Below are 27,142 nucleotides of genomic sequence, written 5' to 3'. Positions count from 1 at the left end.
CAACTACCTGCATGTCTTCCTTCACCACATCCATTAACCTCCTCCTTGGTCTTCCTCTTTTCCTCCTTCCTGGTGGCTTCAGATGATAATAATCACATGGCTGTCAATGTTGCTTTGTGAAGTCTTGCCAGTCATAAGCTATGTTCAAGTCCTCACTATTTCATGTTACATGTTTGTTTAAAAAATAAATGCCTAAAATTTTGAATCACATTGTTTTGTTTGTTTGTTTGTTTTTTAAAGAACTATTCATGCAGATACTTACACCTCTAACAAATCAGGTTTGGTCTTGTTTTTGCTTGAATAAGGAATTTTGTTTCAAAAATGTAATTAGCCCAATTTTTTGCTGTACCACTGAGAGCTGAAATGCCTGCAGTAGGTGTTAAATTTTGATTTCGCACATCTTTTGGTATGGATTTTGTATTATGGAAATGAGTATAGATTATGAGTCTTTTATAAAGGGTAAGTAATATCAGTGGTGACCTTTCCCGAGTGAGTTATGAAGATATTTGGACATTTTAATAAAAAATTCCCAGCCACCGGAAATTCAAATCTTGAAAAAAGCCAAATTCGGAGAAGAAGTAAATCAGAGGAGATTTACAATGCAGTGTGTATTGAGCAGGAAACCCAGATGAACGGATTAGAAACCATCATGAGACGATCATTGTTGTTGAGTTATCTTGATTTTCTCAAAATGACCAATACTAACTAAAAGAACTGCTGTAATCAGACTGATAGTAAGACACAAAGCTCCTGCTGACTCGTCAGCATTAATGTTCTCATAATGTAGTTTGTTATTTCAAGTCAAGTAGATTTATGCAATCGGTTGTTTTTTAATTAAAAAACGATTGCAACCATTTAGCTGCTTATGTTATACAAACAAAAATGTGTTGTGTGTTCTGAAAATGCTTCACAGCCACCAATATCTTAATTTATAACTAAATACATCGACCAGGCATAATATTAAGACATTATAACAGCATGACCAGCAAAGTGAATAACAATGATTATTCTGCATCATGGCACCTGTTAGTGGGTGGGATTTATTTATTTGGCAGTAAGTGAACATTTTGTCCTCAAAGTTGACGTGTTAGAAGCAGGACAAAATAAATATGTGGGTTTGACAAAAGCTAAATTGTGACGTCTAGACGTCTGGGTCAGAGCATCTCCAAAACTGCAGCTCTTGTGGGATGTTCCTGGTCTGCAGTGGTCAGTAGCTAACAAAAGTGCTCCAAGGAAGGAACAGTGGTGAACCGGCGACAGGGTCGTGGGCGGCCGAGGCTCATTGATGCACGTGGGGAACGAAGGCCAGTCCGATCCAACAGACAAGCTCCTGTAGCTCAAACTGCTGAAGTTAATGATGTTTATGCTGAAATGGTCAGAACTGTTTTGGCAGCAAAAGGGGGACCAACACAATATTAGTCAGGTGATCATAATGTTATGCCTGTTCTATGACCATAAACTTATGCTTGTTTAGTGTAAGAATTCATCATCAACGTCAATGTGTCCGAGCAAACAGAGTGTTTCTGATGTGCATTTCTTTATCAGTTCTTTCCATTCTAAAGGGGAATTGTTTAAATTCCTACTGATTTTTTTTCAAATGTCTGATTGATTTCTTTAAATATGAAGTCAATCACTAATCCTTCAGTTAAATATATTTACTACACATTGCTGGACTCAGTTTCTCCTCTCCATGACGCTGGTGTCAAATTAAGGCTGGAAAAATCTGACTTGTGTCACTTAAACTCGGTAATGTGAAGTTATATTTAGCTGATCCGTTGACGCTATTGTGCTATTTTCCTGCTAATGTTGGCCTGTCAGTAATGTCAAAAACATGGCTTTTTTTTACCCAGAATAGTGCTATCAGCAACAATGCCTGTATACTCTGCTGGATGTGCTGTGGTGTCATCCATAACCATGACAGAGGTGGAAGAGCATACTGCGGTGACTCATGTTTTCCATCTGGCACTATATACAGCACTTAGCGCCAACAAGATCCGACTTATTAGCAAGAAACAAAGGATTAGCGCACTCATCCTCTTTTAAGCCACTTCCTTGTTGACAACCTTCTTGATAAGACGAGACTTAGGGGGTGGTGGGAGTTGGAGCACAAGGTAGCAAGGACTGTTGTTAGGTTACACAACAGTACAGTTCACTACAATACACAACAGTAGCTTTGCTTACAAAAAAGTACTTTATTTATCCATATTTACACACTATCACCTTCAAAATAGTCTTCTTTCACAGCGAAATAGTGCTCCCATCGTTCCTGGTGCTTCTGGAATGTGTCTTGATGTCTTCTTTTCAAAACGTGTCAAGCCTCTTCAGTGATTCGTGCTGGATCTCCATAATGGTTTCAAAACGGCGATCTTTGAGCTGGATCTTCATTTCAACTTCTTTTTACCTTCTGGTGCATTGTGTAATACTTTAGATTGGACTTTTAAAAAAAAAACACCTTCACAGAAGTTTTTACAAGCTCTAATGCTTGTCACTGTCACTTTGGATTAGGCTGAGGTAGCGCCTGCTGGTTGTTTTCGCCATGGATGACTGACATGTTTGTCATGATCTAGATCTTTTTCTCAAGCCAGCAATCTTCTCAGTGGGGCTGTAATCAACAAACAGCTCTCTAAGTCAGCCATTCAGACAAAACTCAATATGACAACTTGGGAACTGCTTGAGTTTCTCAGCTGCAATCAGAAGACATACCAACTGGCCCACTTGATATAATTTGAAGTACACTATCAGTTCCAAGAAAACTGTGTATCAATTGAAACAGAACGATATCCTTTATTTCACAAGGAAAAAAAATCTGCTTATTCGGCACATCCCAAAGTAGGAAAGTTATTTATTTATTTATTTATTTGTTTATTTGTTTATTACCATAAATAATTTTTTATAAATACAATATTGAATTGTTTAATTGAATTGTTTCCATTTGTTTTAGCCAAAAAAAGCTAAGAAATGAAATATTTATGAATAGATTAATATTCTGGTTGACGTGTGCTCTGGAGCCTTACTCTGTTCTTAACAAAGTCGTGATTATATTAGATCAAATTCGATCAAACTACAGAATAACTTTGATAATTAGAACCTCCATGATTTCATTATATATCTTGAAATGTTTTTGGTAAATTGTTGGTTTTACACTGTGTATATTTAAACTGACAAATGCTAACAAGATAGCTAGATAAATAATTAGCATACACTAAACTGAGTGGAAACTAGCAAAGTACATTACCCATCTTAGGCCATGTCTACACTAATATGTTTTTAATATGCTAAAGGGGGACCAACACAATATTAGCCAGGGGGTCATGATGGATGTTATGCCTGAATGGTGGGCATTATGTTATGCCTGGTCAGTGTAGATCAGTGTGTTGTTAAGTGTTGTATTCCTGGCACATGCGAGAGCAACATTGTGACCCGCCAAGCCCTGCGCAAAAGATACGTAAACCCGCCTCATCTTGAACTTCACCTTCGAATTCTACACCTATATAATGCGTGATGGAGCTCGCTTACTGCATAGAGATGGCAAATCCTCCTATTTCAACAGGAGATCTTCCAATCCAAGTTCCCACACAAGGCCCAACTGTCACTTTCAATGAAAGAAGATATCCAATAATATCAGTGGGGATTTTTTTTTTCATTTGCTATTCCTTTGCTGTGCCACACTTTTAAGCATGGGATGATTCATGCTTCCCTACATGCAATATCTGGAACAATCAAATCCATTTTTTTCACGTAAAAAATCTCACGCTGAACCAGGCAAATCCTTCGGAGGGTTTTTTAAATGATTGCTACTATGCCTCTACTTCATGGACAAATTTTATCTCATCCTTAGCATGATTTATGAGATTGATCAAACCGCACATGAAATAGCATGAGCTTCCCTGATGGGTTCGACTAATCAGAAATTCCCCGTGACTTTTGCTTCATAATAGTGCCGACTCAAAAGCACTCTCTTTAGAACAAAGTTGTGTGTGGATAATAAAAAATGCATTGAATTGAAAGCCTACTTGAAAGGTCAAAGGGGCTGTTTTACACTTCAAGTTTATGGTCCCATAGTCCAGCACTGGGGTCAGAGACACTCGAGAGCTTGTTGTGAAAGGCTCGCTACACTGGGAGAACGTATAATGAGCTCTGCTTCCTTTGCTTCGGCTCGTGTCTTGGAGGTCACGCTCTGAAACCTCGTCCTGCCCGCAACTTCGGTTTCCAAACTAATGGAAATGGATCACTGCATGCAAGAAGAGGTACATTTTCAAAGAGTGTGGACCAGAACCAGACATGAATGCATTATGCAGATGGAATTATACATGAATACAAATACAAATGCGAATAAGAGACATTTTGTTCTGATACAAAGGTTCACAGAGCATCTGGTTGAGACTTTCATTTTGCAAAAAAGGACCAGCGATGCGGCAAATAATGAATATAAGAAGGAGGTTTTTACTTTATTGTACATGCAAGCAAGCAGGCAGATATAAAACTTACACAAACCCCATTCATGCAAGTTATACATTCATCCTTATGGATATTGTGATTTGTGGTGAGAGGAGGGAGCAGGTTGAGAAGAGCCTGGAGAGGTGGAGATATGCACTGGAGAGAAAGGGAATGAAAGTCAGTAGGAGTAAGACAGAGTACATGTGTGTGGATGAGAGGGAGAGAAGTGGAGTGGTGCGGTTGCAGGAAGAAGAGGTGATGAAGGTGGTGAGTTAAAGTATCTGGGGTCAACAGTTCAAAGTAATGGAGAGTGGGTTAGAAAAGTGAAGAGAAAATGCAAGCAGGGTGGAGTGGGTGGAGAAGAGGAGCAGGAGTGAAAGAGTCAATTTATAAGATGGTGTTGAGAATTTCATTGGGAGTGACGATTAAGTTTATTAGTGCAGGTAAGACGTTTTGGAGACGAGGTGAGAGAGGCGTGATCAGTATGGTTTGGTTATGTGCAGATGAGGGACATGAAGTGGAATAATATGGAGCTTCCAGGCAGGAGGAAAGGTGGAAGGTAGCTGAAAGAAGAAGTAGTTTTATTTCCACCCAGAAGTGGTTTGTTCTTCAGTTATGACTTTAAACAACTTTATCATGCCAACAGATTTGATTTGTAATTCCATCACTCTTTAAAGCAAATTTAACTTCCGGAGTTATGATGAACGATTGCAGGATCTACACATGCTCCTAATTTCTTTCTTTTGGTCATATCATGGATTGAGGAGATCACAGCAGAAGCATTAGCATGGAGCTAGTGCATTAGTGCATTAAAGTATTTTATTAGGATGTTAGGTTATATTAGGTTGTTAGCTGTTGGTTGCTGATTGCTTACTAATGCTTATTAATAGACATTAATAGACATTCTACAGACCCTAAAGAGCATATCACAAGGTGTCCCACAAGGTTCTCATTTAGGGTCATTTTATTCACCTGCACATAGTCCATTTGTAGCAAGCATGCTCTGAGGTATAATAAGTGTAACTGGGGTCTATGTCATTTCTCACTATAACACAAATTCGAAGAGAGCGAGCCACAAGGTCACACAGGCATCACCATTGACAAAACACAGTGTTGACTTTCACTTCGCACTGATGATACACAGCCATACTAATCAGATCGGCCAGATTCAGAAGCACAGCATGGCTATGACCAGGTCAGAGGTGTACAGGTTTTGATGAGTCCAAATTTGTTTGCTTCTAAATTCTGAAGAAAAAAAAAAAAAACTAATTTGGGATGGTAACAGTAGGGGTGCTGATGTCATTCAGAGAGGACACAAGCTACTATGTAGGATCCTGTTAAAGTAACTGATTCTGTCTTTTGTACATTTATTTAATCGATTATTTTATATTATTATTTATTTATTATAATATAAAATAATCGATTAAATAAATGTACAAAAGAATTCGCAATTTAATCAAAGCAACAAGAAATGTTCTTATAATGAGCACAAGTGACTACATGATGTGGAGGTTGAACAAGTCAATTTCTGATCTGAAAAACTCTAAAGCACCTAAGAAAAACTGTAAAACTGGTCAAATATACTGTATATATTGATCAAATAAAAGATAAAAATTATTTCCACAATAATAGTTAATACGCAAGTATTCAAGACTAGATAGATAGATAGATAGATAGATAGATAGATAGATAGATAGATAGATAGATAGATAGATAGATAGATAGATAGATAGATAGATAGATAGATAGATAGATAGATAGATAGATAGAAACAGCAAATAAACAGCACTTGTGACCACCAATCTACACAACTCCACAGGAGACAACCACTCCTTCACAAGCGTGTGTGTGTGTGTTTGTGTGTGTGTGTGTGTGTGTGTGTGTGTGTGTGTGTGTGTGTGTGTGTGTGTGTGTGTGTGTTTTCACATCTTTAACAGAGGATCCCGTGTGTACTGTCATGGCGATGATGAGTCACTGCCTGTAATCACATTAACTACTTTCTCAAGAATTGCTTTATTTAATGACATCATGCTGATTGTAATAAAATGTTACTAGAAATATATCTAAAAGCATATTGCATCATCAAAACGCACACGTTGTGTCTTTCTTTCTGTTAAGCTTCACGCTCAAGTATTAATGCATTCTTTGTCAAGTTTCACAATTCCTCAGCTAGAACTTTCTGTAATGCATTAGCTCATAAAATATAAAAGAAATTTAGAGCCTGTGGTTTTGGTTTTTTTTCCTGCAGAATTTCTGTGCATATTTTTATGTGCAAGAGTCAACAAAATCTGTTTATGTTTTTATTATCCAGAAAAGGGATGTGTGTTAAAACAAAGAATGCAGATGGTGGCAGAGCTGCGAAAGCTGGTAGTAATAATCACATGATATTATAAAGTATAGAACATTTCCCAATAAACTGCTAAATATTTGAACATGTTTAGTATTAATATTTTAGCAAAGAATTAAAATGTTATTCTATCTATTTTTTCTATCTATCTATCTATCTATCTATCTATCTATCTATCTATCTATCTATCTATCTATCTATCTATCTGTCTGTCTGTCTGTCTGTCTGTCTGTCTGTCTATCTGTCTGTCTATCTATCTATCTGTCTGTCTGTCTGTCTGTCTGTCTGTCTGTCTGTCTGTCTGTCTGTCTGTTTGTCTGTCTGTCGGTCTATATCTATCTATAACAATCTCTATATCTATCTATCTATCTATCTATCTATCTATCTATCTATCTATCTATCTATCTATCTATCTATCTATCTATCTATCTATCTATATATATATATATATATATATGTGTGTGTGTGTGTGTGTGTGTGTGTGTGTGTGTGTGTGTGTGTGTGTGTGAATGTTTTAACTCTCAGAAACACCTCTATTCCTTAATTCATAGGTTATAGATAACAGTTGAACTACAGTCAGTTCTGATTTTTTTCCAGTCTCTAAATAAGCGTGAACTGGAAACTGCTAACTCAGAGACACTCAACCATGTTTACAGAGGTCAAGCCAAACAAGATAATATTACAATGTACTGGACTGTTATGGTTAAAGGAGCTTGAAATCATCACTCAGGGATTTTATCAGAGTGGAGAAAAAACCCAAACTAAAGCACACACAAATAAACATTGAAAGAGCTGGCATTTGGGCAGCCTTTCCCTATTCAATTCACTTCTTACTCTCAAAAATAAATAAAAATGTTTGCCCATTCTGATAAGTGCATTATATGCCATGTCTTTTTGTATTTTTGCTTTTCCTTTAAAAAAAAAAAACAGGAGACATGTCTCTCAGAAGGCTAAACCCAATGCACTTTATCTGGCTTCACTTAACTACACTCACCTCTTTATGACCTTGCTTTAGAAAGCCCCGTGGACAAAAAGACATCATCAGATTCAGGTCATGCTGCTGTGTAAGCACTTCCATACAGTATCCCTGGTAAACATGTTCCTGCTGAGAGGTACAACAAAAAACCAGGCAGGATTTATTTTTTTTATATAAAAGCTAAATACTGTGCATTATCTCCTATTGCAGGTTGTCACTACTATTTCCAGATGGCACTGAGTACCTATTTTATATATTAATGAACTATTAGAAACGTAATAATTTGTAAATAACGTAATGATTTGTAAATTACTATATATATATATATATATATATATATATATATATATATATATATATATATATATATATATATAATAGAATTATTATTTTACTTTTTTAAAATAATAATATTTATTTATTTATTTATTTATTCTTTTATTTATTTATTTATTTATTTATTTATTTATTTATTTTTCTCATTCAAGTACTGATGTAGGTGATGTGAGGAGGCCTGGGATGCAGTCAGCATTACAATTCATCCCAAAGGTTGAGGTCACAGCTCTCTCATCAAGATATTTCACTCCATACTCCATCTTCATGGAGTTGGAAAGAGAAAAATGAATGCTACCACATCCAAAAACATCCTATACAATTGTGTGCCATGGACTTTGTAATAAAAGTTTGGAGAATAACCATAAATGGCTGAAAAAGACACACTTTTGTCCATACAGATGGTGTTTTAAGTTCTGAATGAGGAAGGACTATTTGTTAATTAGCAATTTAAAAAGGAATTTTTTTCTTCGCATATCCTAGCGATTTTAAGAAGCTAGGTTTAGAGTACACGGTCAGCAATGATACAGTGCCCCTGGAGCACTGAGGGTTAAGGGCCTTGTTCAGGGGCCCAAAAGAGGCAGTTTGGAAATACTGGTGCTTGAACCCTGGCCTGTTAAACAGTAACCAGTCAGTAATTTTGGCCTCAAATGAGCTAAGTGGTTAATGCTCTGGGTTACTGATTGTTTCAAGACCCATGTATGCCAAGCTCGGGGCCCCTGAGAAAGGCTCTCAACCTTCAGTGATCCAGGGGGCTGTATCATGGCTGACCCGAACTTTCTAACATTGCTGCGATATGCGAAAGAAATATTTCCCTGTGCAGTAATGTACATGTGACAAATAAAAAGTACCTTTCTTTCTCAAAGAACAGTGTGACCTATGGTGGTATTAAAACCTCAGTCTCTTGTATATCACAACTTTGAACACAGCTGCAATAAAACAGCAAGTTATACCCTGATTTACTGAAGGTAACCATGTGTGTGAAATCAAATGCAACGTTTATAACACTGATATACAAACAGGGTCCACAGAGAATTATGACTTGAGCAAAATGAGCAAAGCAAAGCGTTTAGTCTAATTTGCTCTGATGAATATGCAATTCGAGGTGTTCTTTCTTTTCAGCTTGAAAGTGTAAAGCGAAGGTGTTCATGCAAAAAAATTACTTTCCTGTTCATTTTTGTTTTCACACTGCACTTAAAAGGCAGGTATTGTTTATGTGAATAAAAACATGAGTTCATAAGACGTAAGTCTCTATCAGTGCCAGGGGAATTCATTCAACTAGAAGAAATCAGACATGGATGTGAAACAGACTGCTGCACATCTGGTAGCACAGACGAGTTCATGAATTCAGGACTTAAACTATAGCAAAAGGAAAACTGGTTTTTGGAACCAGATGTTTAGAGGTAGATGGAAAGTGATGGGGTGGAGGAAAATTGAATCTGATCTAAATGACTGATTAAGTTCGCTTGTGTCATTAAAAAAAGGCAAATTTTTGCAAATTTTAATTTGAGAACACAACTTCCGAAAGTGAGGCAGGATCTAAGGCTACATCTGCACTAATCTGGCTGTATGTTCTTCAAAATTTCAAAATAATTTTATCATCGTTTCCTAAAAGTTGCTCATCCACACTGAAAAGTTTGAAAACGCTCACGTCCCTGTACTGCGCACGCCTTCGATATTACAGTCCACAACTCGCCACAGCGTCTTCAAATTGATCCAGTTTGGAGAGAGTTTTCAAAAAGCTACGTTTTTTTGACTGTGTCGAGGCCATAAAGAGAAAAATATGCTTTTTCAAATAAGAACATATTAGTGTGGACATAAAGAAGGTCCCCTGGTGGTCTAGTGGTTAGGCTGCGGCGCTCTCACCGCTCTCTCACCCGGCAAGGGAATCAACCCCAGCCACTCTTAGTGCCGGTCCCAAGCCCGGATAAATGGGGAGGATTGCATTACGAAGGGCATCCAGTGTAAAGAAATAAAGATCGAAACAGGGTCAAGGTGATCTACAAACAGGAAACATTAGGACCTGTGGAGACCAAATAGGCATCACAAAATCAGCTTGTTGCATCAGGAGTACAAAAACTAGAACCAAGCGAAAACTTTGCAAGTCAAGTTTATTTTTATAGCGCTTTTCACAACAGACAAGCATAACAATTATGAAAGAACCAGTCGTTTTTATACTGTGAATGTCTCTAATTATCTATCTAGAATACATACAATTCATTGCATAATCTCCATTTACCAACAGTATACAGCAAAGATTTGTCTTACAACCCCCAGCCCCCCCTATCCACCACATCCCCCCACCCCCCAGTGTGCATATTCACATACGGTAGATACAATGAGTTATTGTTTTTTGTGCTCAACTTAAATCCTACATAAATGCTCATACTAAATCAGCCTGGACATTTTTACTAGTAATTCAGTGTCACAGAGTGATGAAACATTACAGCTAACTACCGCCTAATATTTCTCCCGTCTTCTTTGACAAATAGATCCCAGTGAGCCGGTTGGAACTCTGTTACTTGACATTTTAGGGCGCTTTAAATTCATGCGACGTGATTGATCCAGCCTAGCAAGAAGACTCAGGGGAGACACATTTCTGGTTAATGGTCCAATAATGGTGTGGGTAAAGAAAGCGTGAATGGAAAAAAAAGACCCAGGATTCTATTGACTCCTATTGCACAACCATGGAGAAGGTGTTTCTTTATAGAGCCTGAGGCACTAAGTTACATAAGGACACATTTATAATACGTGTCTAACTTATTGTATGTTATGAATTAGTTTTGATTGGCCTAGTTCTTCATCCTTATTGTCTGAGGCAAGGATTTGCCAGTTATAATTCTCTAGGAGATCTGGACAGTCTTCCATTTCAATAGGAAATAACACTCACGGAGACATTTTTTTTATCAAGCCAAGTCAACAAACCCATCCACTTGAATGCAGACATGTCATTCATTCCCAAAAAGACCATTCATAAGCAGAAATTAGGTTTGGTTCAAATCCTAATGATCCCACATCCCACAATCCAAGTCAGAATATTAATTTTACTTTCAGAAATAAAAAAATGTTGCGCTGTCACTCTCAACCTGTCAATCAAACCCGTCAATGTTTGTGTAAGAGGGTAGAAAGCGCTTTCGCCAACTTCCCTGTAATGCAGAAGTTTGAAAAGATGCAATTTAACACCAGACATCTCAGGAAGTGCTAGCCTTTATGTCTTCCTTATGTAGCTGCTGGGTGAAAGGGAGAGCAGGCTAGTGGACAGGATTTGGCAGATAGGAAAAAATACTTGATTCTGATTGGCTACATTTAACTCTTAAATGTGCAAGTCAATTTAATGACCGTTCTAAATGTTTATGCCGCCAAATGATTTCTAGCTTTATCTAGCCGAATTACTAATCCAATTTTATCTTTTTAATTAGTTTTGTACCACTAACATCAATGACAGCTCTAAATTCTCAGTGCTGTCAAGTGAGTGTGTGTTACACAATTTTAATGCCTTTTGCCGATTTCTCTCAGGTGGTTATTCAGATCCACATCATGCATTAAACTAGTGCTCACCTAACTGTGGATCATATATACTGTATATAATAGGGATGTGCGTCTGCATGACTGAGGCCAATGCGATTTCAATGCATAGCCAACGATACGATACATTAAGGATACAAGTGAAGAAGTTACCAAAGCAATTACAATGCAGTACGAGTCGATTCCGATTTGATTCAACACAATGTGATTCAATGCAATATAATACAAAAAATAATTTATATATATATATATATATATATATATATATATATATATATATATATATATATATATATATATTTATATATATATAGAGCATCATAAAAAATGCTATGCAATTCAATATATTACAGATAGTTTGCTTTTATGTCTTTGGTTCAGACAGACAGCAAATCATCAGTTTACCTGTGTACTAAAAATTTGTTGGTCTGTTGACAGAATTTCAAACAGAGTAACTAATGAATATCCAATACATCATAATGTTATGATTTTCCAACGTTATATTTCTGATTCAGGTCATTTGCAGTCACACTACTTTTACATTTTGTGGCATGGAAACTTTTATCTCTCTGGAATCTTCCTTGGATGGTGGACTTCTTAATTCCCTTTCCAGACCTTCCCATCAATCACATCACAGACAAAAAAGGAGAGATAGACTCAGAGAGAGAGAGAGAGAGAGAGAGAGAGAGAGAGAGAGAGAGAGATGGAGGGAGAGACAATGAGAGAAAGACATAGACACAGAGAGGGGATGACAATGATAGAAGGAGGGCAAGGTTATTGATCTCCCCTGCTGACAGGGATAAATGGAGAGGGATTGGGGAATAGAATGAGATTTTTCAACTCTATACTGTCTGTCAGGTGGAATGTCTTTAACCTACTAGTTCAACTGTAATTATTCAGTGGCACATAATGTCTCAGGTGTTCTAGAGGACATCTCAGTGTAACAGCATCACACAACAGAACTAATTCCTTTATGGGTAAAGGAATTATATGTGGAACAAAATGCTCACATGAGATCTGTGTTGTGCCTCAATGTAAAATCAAGCTACTGTTCGCTTTTACTTTGCGAATAATAGAATTTTCGGTTAAAGAACAAATATATCATGCTTTTTTTAACCATATATAATATATAAGGCATAGATGTCCATACAGCGGAGTCCCTAGCTATCTTCAAGCGACAATTGAAGACCTACCTCTTCCTGAAACACTTCAACTAACACTTTCCAAGTTTGCTTTGTTTTGTGAAGGAAAAAAAAAAAGAGTTGTAGGCTGATTTATATTAAGTTGTAATCTGGCGTACCAGTGTAGATTTATTCATTGAGAGACTCAAAGCACTTTTGTACGTTGCTCTGGACACGTCTGCTAAATGCCGCAAATTTAAATGTGAATATATAAAATATGTGTGTGTTTTCTCCTCACAGTTTGAGGTGAATTCCTGCCATATTTCCTGCTATTACTAATATTTCCATTGCACCAATTCAGTTCATTCACATATCATGTGTTTTGTAAGATCATGTTTTGTAGATCGTTGTCTTAGCATCTCATGTCATATCTTCCTTCTGCCTTCTAGAATTCAGTGCTCAATTATTTTAAATAAGATCCTAATGCTCAGATTGTATTCTGCCAAATCACTTTGTATCGAAGTATCTGCCAATAAAAATGTAAATATATCAAACCTGTAATTGTGTTTACAGGAATAACTATAAATTATGGATTTCCGTACGCATGTAGAAGCAAACTTACAACATTGACAGGGATGATGATTAATCAGAACATCCTTTTTTTGTGTGTAATTTGTTTTTGACGTGCAGACGTTTACTCTGATATATGAGAGCTATGGATCTCATGTTTAGCATTAAGATTTGCGAATAAACAACTTCAGGCAATGGGCCAGCTCCTTCCATTATTTAAAGACGTGCTCATTAATAACTACGGAAAATAACCGAGTTCGCAACTGCCATTCTTTAAGATTATTGAGTTCCTGCCAGACTTTTGTCTTTTTTATTTGACAGGCGAACAAACTCATTTTCTTGTCAGTACTGAGCGTTAGATTGCACACCGTCTGGTTGGATGTTTATTTATCTTAATTGTGCAGTGAGATCATTATGGGTGACACCATGGGTGGGTAGTGTAAATACAGAATCTGTGTGTAAACATGTGAAGCATTTTTTTGACGAGCTAACGCATAATTATTTCGAGATTTTCACAAAAAAAAAAAAAAACAGAACCGATCTTTTTGGATAGTGAATACTGGTGACGGTAATTTTAGGTAGAAGGGTTTAATTGCAATGTCAATTGATAGCTGGGAATCTGAAACATCTGAAACTAGATGTTATGAACATGAATGATATGCTAAATGATGTGGACACCTGATTCGAAAGTGCTTTTTAAACATTTCAATTCTCATTCTGTCACAGTCAGCGTTGCAATTCATCCCAATAAACTATATCTTCATGGACCTGATTTTGAGTACAGGGACATTGCCATGCTGTAACAGGTTCAGGTATCCTAGCTCAAGTGAAGGGAAAATTTTATGCTACAGCCTGCAAAGACATCAATTGTGTGCCTCCAACTTTGGGAAGAATCACATGTGGATGAAAAAGTTAAGTGTCCCATTAATTTGATCCATATAATGTATTTTTAGCAGAGATTCAGAAACAAAACTATCCAAACTTATTAGGTTTTCAGACTGTATGAGCGTTATACTGTATGAGACAAATGGCAAAGCTGCAAATGATTATTCTTTTAAAAGCAATATTTATAATTATGCTTGTAAGGATGGTCAGATCTCTAAATGAGAACTACCATGCAACAAAACAATAAAAAAAAAAACGTTCTTTTTCACAGCAGACCATCCGCATGTTTGAGTTGGCACATGTTTTTACACTGGATGCCCTTCCTAACACAACCCTCCCCATTTATCCGGGCTTGGGACCGGCCTTAAGGCTTGTGCAAACCTAATGGCTGGGGTTGGTTTCCTGACCGGGGCTCAAACCCGGGCCGCAGCTTTGAGAGCACTGCATCCTAACCACTAGACCACCAGGGAACCAACCATGCAACATAACAATAAACTTCCTAATCTGAGGTGAGGATCTCTTGAATCTGAAGAGAAAAAGCCATTTGTTCAGCTGCCCTCATACCCGTCCTTGAGCCCCCTCTTTTCCTCCAGGAGTATGGCCGTGTCATGGGAAGGAGACCCTAAATTCGAGCTACTATACTAATAAATTATGAAATTTTTAGAAAGTACGAATGTTACCTTTTCATGTTTGGTATCATTTTAAAGGAAATATGATCTCAGTCCCAAATCAGTAGAACAGATCAAATATAAAGATCTCAGCTTTGGGGAAAATTCTGTCCTACTGATGTGAGGGTTGTCCTGGAGGAGATCTTTATCAGGTGTTGTTTTTTAGGTGGTAGTTGATTTTCAGGTCACCCCCTTCCCGACAAAGGGGGTTGCAAAGCCTTTATTAATTTTAATTTACAAGTGTTTATGATAGTTTGGGTATTTAAGGAGATTTGGTGAAACACTCATGGTTAGGGTTAGGGTTAGGGTTAGGGTTAGGGTTAGGGTTAGGGTTAGGGTTAACCCTAATAATGTTGGGGATAATGTTGGGTAAATTTCTTCTTGTTGTATGGTGCAAATTTATGACCAGGACCGTACATACAGTAGGCTCATGTATAGATGGACACAACATCTGTTACCTTCTGATTTCTTACTATCACTGACTTAGCAAGTTATAACACAAAAAATATTCTTAATGAATGAGCAAGCATCGAGGGCTACTTAAAGTATATTAGTTTACGGGTTATCCACTGACTGAAGATTCAGACTGGCCAATTTGCCTCCGTAAGCAGGTACAGAATAGTTGCTAAATTACAAGGCTTTAACCGACCGGGTCCATATCCGGGTCCATAATAAAGGATGAATTGAAAAAGACGAAATGCTTAAAACAATCTATTAAAATAATAGAAAAAATACAACTAATAAGGTGATAAGCTTTAAATAGATATTTATTCAAGTTAAATCATTATTACAAACTGGAGTCAGATTAAAGGTTTAAAATTGGATTCATGTAACAAATTGCAATCCATTTTAGTAATCTTTTACAGCGGCGTGAGAATTACTAACACGAGCAGAAGATTATGAGTTCAAATCCCACTAATCTGGAATTACTGAGCCCTTAAACAAGGCCCTCGATACTAACCTGGATAAGGGTGTCTGTGGAAGTAAAATGTTAATACGAGGTAGTATCAGAAAGTTTCAAGACTGACCTACGTCTGTATTTTTCTCATGGAGAGCTAAGAGCAAATGCGAAATTCTTGATGAAACTGGGCAAATCTGCCATAAATGTTTGACATGATATACTGCTATGCTACAATGAGTCTTTTGAGGTGTTTGGAGTGGCACGTGCGCTATGTGAGTGGAAGAGCATCACTGGAACGAGAGATGAGGAAGGAGCGATCAGGAAAGACCTTCAATGAGCATAACCCACAAAAATGTCGAAACCATTCAGCAACGCGTGCATGATGATCGTCGGAGAACGATTCATATCATCTAACTTCCGCACTGACACTAATCTCCAGATTTGGCTCTTGTGGACTTCGCCCTCTTCCCGAAGATGAAGATCCGGATCAAAGACTGTCGTTTTGACACCATTGCGAAGATCACGCACAAAGCGAAAAAGGTGTATGACAAGACTTCCAGTATAAATTCCAGGAGTGGTGGGGGGTGTTAATGGCTCAAGGGGATTGTTTTGAAGGTGATAGTATGTAAACAAAGATGAATAAAGTACAAGCTAAACCTAAACCTTTTGATACCACCTTGTATAAGCCACTCTATCCTTGTGCAAGGATTAAGTATTTGAGTTTCAAGGTTTAGACACAGTCAAAAATGAATTTCAAATAGATTATTTTGTTAAACAAATGTAATTTAAAAGTCATAGTCGATTTCTATTACCTGTTAAAATAAATACTATATATACATATATATATATATGCTCTCTAACCAAGCTGATGCCAGGAGTCTTCTGTGTTTAAAATCTGTACTGATGGCATGTCCTGTCATGTAGGTCTGTATCATGATTATAAAACAGGTACTCTTGTCCAGTTATAGGAATGAAAGATGGGGGACATGACATGCATTAATAATGGATGTGAAAGCAAAAATTTAAAAATGACATGACTCATGCAGTAAGAGAGAGAGAGAGAGAGAGAGAGAGAGAGAACATACTGATGAATGAGTTTCTCTAGTGTTTGAATGTAGCTGTAGGCGAAGCACACCGTAGCACACAGGTCAATGTTATTAATGTGTTCCATCATAGTGTGGCAAGAACCTACACTGAACAAGGTATCTCTGGTAGAAATGATGTGCTCTGGCTAACGATCGAGCGCGGCTCTAATTAGCTAAATCCCTTTTGAAGAAATAGGCATTTGATGACTCCGCAGCGTGCTCATATTGCCATTAAAAAGCTGAGCTAAGCAGCTAGAGGTCTTGAATTAATGGTCAGATACAATCAGCCGATCGATGGAGCACATCATCACAGATAATGCGTGCAGATGTTGGCCAGAGCCACTTTCTAAATCATCCAAACGGGCGACTGATAACAGCGCTTGTCGGAACTCATCAGAGGGCATTCAGGTTTAATTAAAGCTTGCTGGCGTTGTGCATTCTTTTATCCTGTGAATCTTTTTTTTTTTTTGGTAAAAGAGAGAGATCTTAGGATCAATTATTGGTCTCTGTGGATTGTTAATAGGTAGCACAATATGAATGTGATTAATGCTTGAAGGGACCAGGAAGGGACCTGGGCAGTTGGCAGATGGAGTTTTTGTGCTTGTGAGTTAAAGCTGGACAGAAGTATAAGATTGAGTGCAGAGGTCTTTATTCTCCCTGCAGTGTTTGACCTCGCTCATTAGCCCCGGTCGGTTTCAGCTCAGGATCTGAACGGTGTATCTCCCTCGCTCTCTTGTTCTCCGTGGGAGAATGTCACACTTCACTGCTTCTTATCCTGAAGGCACAGGTTTCTCAGCCTGTTTGTACTGACTCACAGAGCTGTGTACACTCCCGGGCAGAAGAAAGGTACAATGTTGAGGGTTTTTAACACTTGTTAATAGTCACAAATCATTAGTCAGGGGAAATAGCAAGAATTAAACAAATAGAGAAATTACATTAGTATGCGAGAGCTTTGATTTCCCTTTGGTTTTGTTTAACAGAAAGAAGGTTGAGTGTTGTTCCATTCAGGGTTGATGACCTGCATTGATTCACATAAAACTTGATTTTATGTAGCTTGATCTACAAGAAGACTAGAGAAGTGATTGGTTCTGTTTCAGTCAATGTTACATTTCATCCCAAGGTTGTTTACTTTTGCAGTTTGGGGTAAAACCACTGGACTGGAAAAGTCAGGTGTCCCAGTACTTTTGTCTATATGGTGTATTTGTAAATGTAATATCAATAAGACACAAACAGGACTGATAGGTTTCTTAATAGTAAATAGTAGAGATAGTAAATAAAGTAGAATAAAGTAGATATAGATCCTTTTTCCATCCTTAATGTAGAACAATAGTGTAGTCACAGTATTCTAATATCCAGGTCAATATTCAGGTTGATGATTATTAATGATCTGATATCCCTTCCCACCTCTTTTTAAACACATCATACGTTTGGTAGATTTTTTTTTCTAAAGGGCCTTCCAATTGACATTTGCATTCTGACATTTGATAAATCAGAGTAATTATTCCACTTGGCACTGGGTTTGATTTCACCCAGACTTCCACACACAGGGGTAAAACCCGAGAGCTCCATTTTGTTCAACTGACACCATGAAAAACGCTGTAAATGCCACTGACCTTCAGCTACTTTTAATTAAAACATCTTCAAAAAATATAAATCTCTTTGAGCTTTTCTGGCCTTAAATAATTTCAGTTTGAATATTTGTTCATGAGAAGAAGAAGAAATAAGTGTGAAAATAAGTGTGAAAATATCACATCTCTCACACGGCTGGAGCCGAATATGGTACAAGCGCCAGTTTAGATTTGCAGAGTGAAGTTGATTCAATCCAACAATGCAATGAGTCTGTTGTATGTCATCAGTGAAGGATTGTAATGCCTTTGACAGATTTCAATTTGAAAACTGCATGTTGTCACGGCTCATATCGGCAATACTGGAATGGCAGATGCCTTTATTCTCTGTATTTATTTATTCTCTATTCTCTGTAAAAACTGTCAAAATGGAAAGAAAGAAAGAAAGAAAGAAAGAAAGAAAGAAAGAAAAAAGGAATGTAGAAGTAGTAGTAATAGTTGAAGAAGTGGTAGTAGATGTGTAGTAGTATATTTATTAGTAGTTGTATAATTAATAGAAATAGTAGAAGTGTAGTGTTAAGTAGAATGAATTGTAGTAGAAGTGTAGTAGTAGTAGGATTATTATTAGTAGTAGAAGTTTAATAAAGTTTAGTGTTAAGTATAATTGATAGTAGTAGTAGAAGTGTAGCAGAAGTATTTAAGTACTAGTAGTAGTAGTAGAAGTGATCATTTCATCGCCTTAATTAGATTATAATTTGCACTGCCTGACTTTACAAATGTGACCAATTTGAAATGACAAATTCCTTGTACATGCAACCCATAATACTTTGCAGTAAAGATTATTCTAATTCTGATTCTAATAAGTAGTAAAAGTAGTAGTATTAAAATTATTAATACACTGTCAAAATTGCATGTTTTTTGCACTACTTTTTTACTGTCCTTACATTTTTAGTCAATTTAAAATTTGTTATTATTATTATTGTTGTTGTTGTTGTTGTTGTTGTTGTTGTGGTTGTTGTTGATGTTAGTAGCAGTAGTAGTAGTAGCAGTAGAAGCAGTTGTCAGAAAATTCAGGTGACCTCATACTTTGTCCAAATAGTGTAGCTTTTGCTTCCAGACCCAGAAAGTAGACATCTAGTATATTATTTACTGTATATTTCTTTTTCGGAAGCTCTCTGAGTTCATTATCTCCTAAACTCTGCTTTGCTTAATATTAACATTACAGTATTTACAGCTTTTCATTATACTATAATTTTTTTATTTATTATATTTGTCCTTGTTTACATTTACTATTTTGGTATTTTGCCAGAAGTAATTTACAACTGGCACATAATCTAATCTATGACGAAAGAATTAGACTAGAAACTACACAAATATATATTTTTGTAATTAAGTAAATTTGCATCACAGTTTCCTCAGGGTTTTCTCTCTTCTCCTCTTCAGTCCATTAAAAAATGCATATTCAATATACTATTAAGAACCAACTAATAATTGCATCTAAATGAGATTGTGCAAGTCTGCAGTGTTTTTTTTTCCACAATAAGCGAATCCGACTGTAATGAATTAAAGAACACGCTGGAGAATTCCACCTGCTTATTTATTTCACTGCTCAGCCATAATATCTCCTTATTCTTCCTGATCTGGAAGCTGATCCGATTTCTAAGCATCATCTAAAAGAAGGCAGCTGGTGTTGTCATTTAAATTATGGAAGAACACTTTAACTTAGTACTTAATAAATAAATAAATTATTAAATAAATAAATATACAATTCGTAAAAAAATAAATGTATCGCAATCTTTTGCTGTCGGTTCATTGAACATCTGGAGCTCAACAACATCCGAATACTTTCTGAAGTAAATGAGAAAAATAAGGCACAAAGCAGCACAAAAGCAGCACAAAAATCACTCAGATAGATAGATAGATAGATAGATAGATAGATAGATAGATAGATAGATAGATAGATAGATAGATAGATAGATAGATAGATAGATAGACAGACAGACAGACAGACAGACAGACAGACAGACAGACAGACGAGAGATAGAAATATAAATAGATAGATGATAGACAGACAGACAGACAGATAGATAGATAGATAGATAGATAGATAGATAGATAGATAGATAGATAGATAGAGAGATAGAGAGATAGAGAGATAGAGAGATAGATAGATATTTTCTCTAATCACATAGCGGGGATGTAGTATCAGCTTTTTAATACATTATTATTTCTATGGGGAAAAAAACTGCAGATCTAATACATAATCTGTCAAAAATCAAGGGACTTTTTTTGTAGCTTAATGTAATGATATTCTGAGCAGCAGTGTCTGAGGTATAAAACGAGGCTGCACCGTTATCAAGGTACATTTGAGTCTTTTATTCACTATTTTTAATCATTAGAATTAAAAGAGAAAAAAATTAAAGAATGGTTAGCAAAATAGTGTTTATAGTGATTATGAGAGAGTTTATAACAGTAAGTGAACGAACCTCATTTCTTGCATTCTCTCCCTCTTTCTCTCGCTCTCTCTTTCTCTCTCTCTCTCTCTCTCTCTCTCTCTCTCTCTCTCTCTCTCTCTCTCTCTCTCTCTTTCTCTTCCTCTTCCTCTTTAAAACCAAATCCACTCTTTTTGCCATTTGTGCATCTCTCCTCCAACAGCAGTGAAGCAGAACGCTGCCTCAGGATGCACAGCTGTATTTTCATCCTGAACGGCTCGGGTCAGTCAGTCTATCTCTACCTCTGCCTCTTGCTGCATTTCCTTTCCTCCTCAACATTCCGATAAGATGCACAGCTCATGCTGACTTGTGCTCGAAGTGCAGGTAGTGGTTTACATAGCACTGGCAGGTGTGGGTAAGTAGGAATAGCATGACTGTTTTTTTGTTTGTTTTTTGTTTTTAAAGAATTACTAATTTTTTTATATTATACACAGAATGACCTGACCTTTTTACTCATGTGTAGTTCTTACTCAAAACTCTGAACTCAACACTATTGAAAACCTTTGGGATGAATGTGAGCACTAATTGCACACTTGTCCTTCTCACCTCACCTACATCAGTACCTGACTTTACTAACACCCTTGTGGTTGAATGAGCACAAATCTCCACAAGCCCACTCTAAAATCTGACGAAACATCTTTCCAGAAGAGTGGAGGTTTATATAAAAAGCAAATTAGAACTAATTGTGGATTGGGATGTTCAAAAAGAACATACAAATATACAACAGACTAATTACATGTCCAACTTCAGTGCTTTTTAATTTTAACTTAAAACTCAACTTAAGTGAAGTTGAGCAATACGTGAGATAATTTTACACCAGTTTTTGAATGACATAAAATCATTGATTCTGTAACTGAGACTTTGCAGCATGGAGGCGTCTGCCTTCAACAGAGCCATCCATCATATACTGAAACTTCAGACAGATGCAAATGCAGGTTAGGCCTTTTTTAAATGATGAAATAGGCAAACAAATATAAACGTAATCCAATCATTTCATGTCTAATCAAATGAATTTACCACAGGTGGACTCCAATTAAGTTGTAGAAACATCTCGAGGATGATCAGTGGAACAGGATGCACCTGAGCTGAATTTTGAGGGTCATGGCAAAGGCTGTGAATACTTATGTTCTTGCGATTTGTTTTTTTTTTTTTTATAAATATGGAACGATTTCAAGGAAACTTCTTCCACGTTGTCATTATGGGGTTTTGTTTGTAGAAATTCGAGGAAAATAATGAATTGAATCCATTTTGCAATACAGAGCGAGAGAGAGACAGACAGACAGACAGACAGACAGACAGACAGACAGACAGACAAACAGGCAGACAGAGAGAGAGACAGACAGACAGAGAGAGAGAGACAGACAGACAGACAGACAAACAGACAGACAGACAGACAATGAGAGAGACAGACAGACAAACAGGCAGACAGGCAGACAGACAGACAGACAGACAGACAGACAGACAGACAGACAGACAGATAGATAGATAGATAGATAGATAGATAGATAGATAGATAGATAGATAGATAGATAGATAGATAGATAGATAGATAGATAGATAGATAATATGAAAGAGATAACTGTCCCCTTCTTCTTACTTGACCACCTGGTTCATCCTGATGTCCTACTTCTGGATGGATTTTTTTTTTTTTGTCAGAAATCACCCACTGCTCTACTTCAACAGCGTGAAGATCCATGAGGTAACTGTATAGGATTAACCTCAATAAACCATGGATGGTGTTGGATTTGGAACGTAATTAATATTATCCCACTCAAATTTATATTTGCAGTCTATTTGAATTATGTCTAAAACTATGTACAAGTAAAACTGAACTGAACTGAAATGGAATTGAGCTAACTTTTCCTTCTCCGTGCCAAAAAAAGAAAGAAACCTGCATTTGAATTCATCTGCAGATCTTTAGCTTGCAACAGATTGTATCATATCTATCAAATCGCTCCAGGCAAAAGAAGATTATCGTGCTGTATTATTAACAGCATCTGGTAATTGAATTTTAGCGTTGTAATGCAGCCTGTAGAGTGGAAGGTAGGTACGGCAATGTAATTTACTGCATGAGTGATATTCTGCAGATATTCTTCTTCTTTTTTTTTTTTTGGGCTGGGGAAAAAAAAATCTCAGAAAATCTCAAAAATCTCTCAGATGTGAAACCCTATTGTCCAGCAGATTTCCATGAGAGCAGCTAGCTGGGAAAAAAAAAACAGATCTTGAAACATGCTTATTTTGTGTAGAGCAGGTAAATAATTCAGGTCACTCGTTTGTAATCCACACTGGAGATATTAATTATTAATAAAACCATTCAGAATTTAGCTGATAGCACCATTCGGTGTCCAAAGCAAGTTAGCAGTGGAGATGGTGTTTGGTGTGTTATGGCATAAATGATGCAAAAACGCAAACTAAAAGCCTTTTTTGTTTGTTTTTGAAACAAGATGTTCGATCCTGGCTTTATTTTCGTTCATACAGCGTCTTTATAGTTAGAAATGAGTTTCTTAGAGTGACCATGCAGGTATCACGTGTTAAAGACAAGGTAAGAGACGCATGAGTGAGATGGTTTGGTCATTTGGCCAAGGAGGAGGTTTATGGATGTGGTGAGGGAAGACATGCAGGTGGTTGGCTGGAAAGACAGATATTAAGGACAGAGTTCCATGGAGATGGATGAACAGCTGTGGCAACCCTGAGAGTAGAAGAAGAGAAGAAGAGTTTATTGAAAAAAGTGTGCATGACTGTATATTGTTGTCAGGATTATGGTCCTGAACTATGGTTCCCATCAGCCATTGCATTTCATTATTTGTTTTTCATCGCCTTGCTTTTGTCTTTCAAGGTTGTTGTTCTCCTTGTTCACAGATCATGTTCTACCTCTTGTTTCCTTCTCAGATGATTTGTTTGCTTTTACATGCACGAATATCTTCATTGCATCCACTTATGCGTAAGTTGCATGTCTTGTAAGTGCTTGTTATTATTATTTCAATACACTTAACATTATGCTATACATTGTGCCCTCGGAAAACCAGGTTGATTCAGTTTTTTCATAACAATAATGCAGCAACAAATCTGTTATATTATATTGTTTCCATAGCAACAGCTTATTCACAGGAAGTCTATTTACTTAGCTACTACACTTAAGTCATTTTCAAGTATGTTTATTTCATTTCATGGGAGAATTTTACTTGGTGAACTACATCAAGTGTTATAATATATGTATGGATTAAAGTTTTTGTACACCTAAACATAAGATTTGTATATGATTTTGGAACAACAGGTTCCACATTTAGTCCCATCTGCTGCTATAATGACCTTCAGGGAAGATGCTCGACTAGATTTTGAAGTGTACTGGTACAGGTTTGAGTCTCCTAGTTAGGTTGAGGGGAAAAATTTAATAAAAACCAAAATAATACATTTTATTTGAATGTGCCTTTCAAAATACTCCACACAATTAGGTGATAATCATAAAACATCAAATCAAAACAATAATACAACTAGCTCTCTAACTGTTCAAATTTATCAGAAAATGCTAATCTGAAAAAAAAAATCATTTTTAGGCAAAATTTAAAAATGGTTACACAGTCACTTTCTATACTAGCGCATTTAATGCTAGCGTTTCCAAAGACATCCTATAGAACTGTCCAGCAGTGGGAGGTCAGGGCCAGCAAAACCTTCTCTGCTGGCCTAAACACTATCAGAACCACTGACCTACATTTACAAGCTAAATTCTATTTGTTCCATGCAATTGTATTAATTTATTCCCAACAGTTTATTCTCTTCATTTCGTAGCGTTTCTCTCGGCTGCACTGCTTCCAGCACGTGTATGTGGATGTTAGATTTTTTGTCCAATCAGATTTCAGCCTCTATGTGCTGCCATGTCAATCTAATCTGTCCAGGGCTTTCAGAGTCAGTACTGCTGGCATTTTTACCTTTGAGAATATTATGAATGGGTTTGTTTCTTTGAACAATCAGATTTCAAATTCGCCTCACAGGGCAGCTAGCTGGCCCAGAATAGCGTCAGCATTTTTCCGTCCTCTGATTGGTTGGTCAGAGGGAAACTGTTCGACTGGCAAAACACGTGTGTAGCTCTGCACACATTAATACATCTGAGTTAGAATTTTTTACACCCACAGTGGCTGCCAGATGAAGAGAAATTTATTTTATCTTGGACATCGTCCAACCCCGAAGCTAGCTAGCGTGTCTCAGCCCAAGAAAGGGTTTGGTCTCTGCTTCCAGACCAGTGAACGAGCAGTACCACTGGATTACAGCCTCTGAGGAGCGCTGCAAAAAAAAAAAGGGTCTGCATCTCTGGTGAGTAGATTGTATTTTATTTACATTTTTATGTTTTTGTCATGTTAATAGACAAATATTGATTCTGAACTGCTCCAGATGATGTAGGTGCACAATTGCGGTTGTATTGTAGAGGTTTGGAGTCTATATTGGTTTCTTGCCTCAGGAGAATGGTATTCACCCTCCATATGTGAAATGCCTCTCTCTCTGTAATGCCACAGGTTTTTTAAAAGCGTTTTTATATAGTTTTATTGTTTTTTATAATTGCGACATGATAGTGGTGGTATTAAGAGGTGGATTAAGACGGGTTAATCCCCACTGAAAGCCCAGGTACCAAATGCATGGCCTGCCACTGGAACAACTTTGTTGTAATTCTTTATCCAAGAACCACATATGGCTGGAAAAGTCAGGTGCAGCAGGTTCTCCTCACCCGGAAGATTCCAGACCTTCAGGTCGTCATTACCACAGTGCTGAGTGTAGCAGCTCCAAGGAGCTTCACCACCAGGATCAAGAGGAGCACAGAGAGAGTAAGAGAGTGAGAGTGATCATGAGTCAGGCATGCAGTGGAGCAAAAAGGATGTTAGTGCTGTGAAAAGATAAAAGAACTTGGTTTGTATTTACTCAGGAAAGCCTACAGGTATGGAAAATTATTTTCTTATGATGTCCTGTTGACTGGGGTGACTAAGCGTTCGTGCGGGGGCACTAAATCATGAGTGTGTCTTTGAGATTAAGCAAAAAAGTTCACGAAAGCATTTAATGCTTCAGTACCACTGTTTATTCATATTGCAGAATAGGTAGGTTTAAAGTCATTCAGACTCTTCCTGTCATGTGCTAGCATACATGTTTCAGACATGTGAGAAGAAAATTCATGTCTACATTTACTGTTCGTTTATATCCCCTCTATAATATTCTCCTCTGCTGAGATTGTGAGGTGATGCTGTCTAAAATAAATAGCCAGAGAAGCAACTGAATGCTGGATTGCAGTTCCCTAGTGCTGACTGTAATGGCCTTTTATCGACAGGCTAAATCCCAGGAGGTATCAAATGTGCCACAGTGGAAAACGAAAGTTTTGAAAGGTGATGAAACTGCTGCTTTGTCCCATTCCCTCCGACTTATCCTTGTACTCCAGTCAGGTTCCACAATACACATAGTTAAAGTCGACTTCCTGTTGCTGATGGTTAATTGAAACAAAATGGGCATATGGGTCAAATCTGTGGTTTTATATATACTGTATATATTTTATTTTTGTAAAATGGTGTATCTACTTATCATTAACTTTAAGTTCATGATCAGTTTATCAGCAAGCAGAACATTTAGAGAGGAATAAATGATGGAAGAAACTCCAGATTTGACTCGCCACAACACACATGGTCTTATTTGGTCTTTTTAAATAGTTCAAAAGGTTTTGGGCTCATGATTATTTTAATAGAAATCAATCAGTGTTTGAGTCATTAATATCATTCGATTAATAGATCAGTGTGCTGATAGTAACATTGAAATCTATTCACATAAACTGAGTTGATTAAGTAGAGAGAGTCTTGTGACAAAAATGATAAGAACATTATAGACGTAATGAAACACAGTACTTTGGATACTTAAGTACATTTGAAGGCAAATACTTTTGTACTTTTACTCAAGTGAAAGTTTAAAGGGACACTTACTGAAGTAATTTTTTACTGAGTGTATCTTTACTTTAACTCAAGTACTGTACATGGTTTGTGTACTTCATCCCCCACTGATCGTGAGGATAGTTACCTTAGAGTTTCCCAACAAATAGCACTTGTTTTTTGCTTTTTCTGATTAATAGTTAATTTAACAAAACTTTCAGAGTTTTTTCTTTTCGGATTAATTTGGCGCTCACTGTGATGTTCAGAGTTTGTCACAAAGGCATCACCTGATTTATCTCACAACAGTTAGAAACTAATGAATGACCACACCCCAAATCATGCC

This window comes from Silurus meridionalis, chromosome 5 (assembly GCF_014805685.1).
Source record: "Silurus meridionalis isolate SWU-2019-XX chromosome 5, ASM1480568v1, whole genome shotgun sequence".
Classification (NCBI taxonomy): Eukaryota; Metazoa; Chordata; class Actinopteri; order Siluriformes; family Siluridae; genus Silurus; species Silurus meridionalis.
This window is presented reverse-complemented; position numbering follows the sequence as displayed.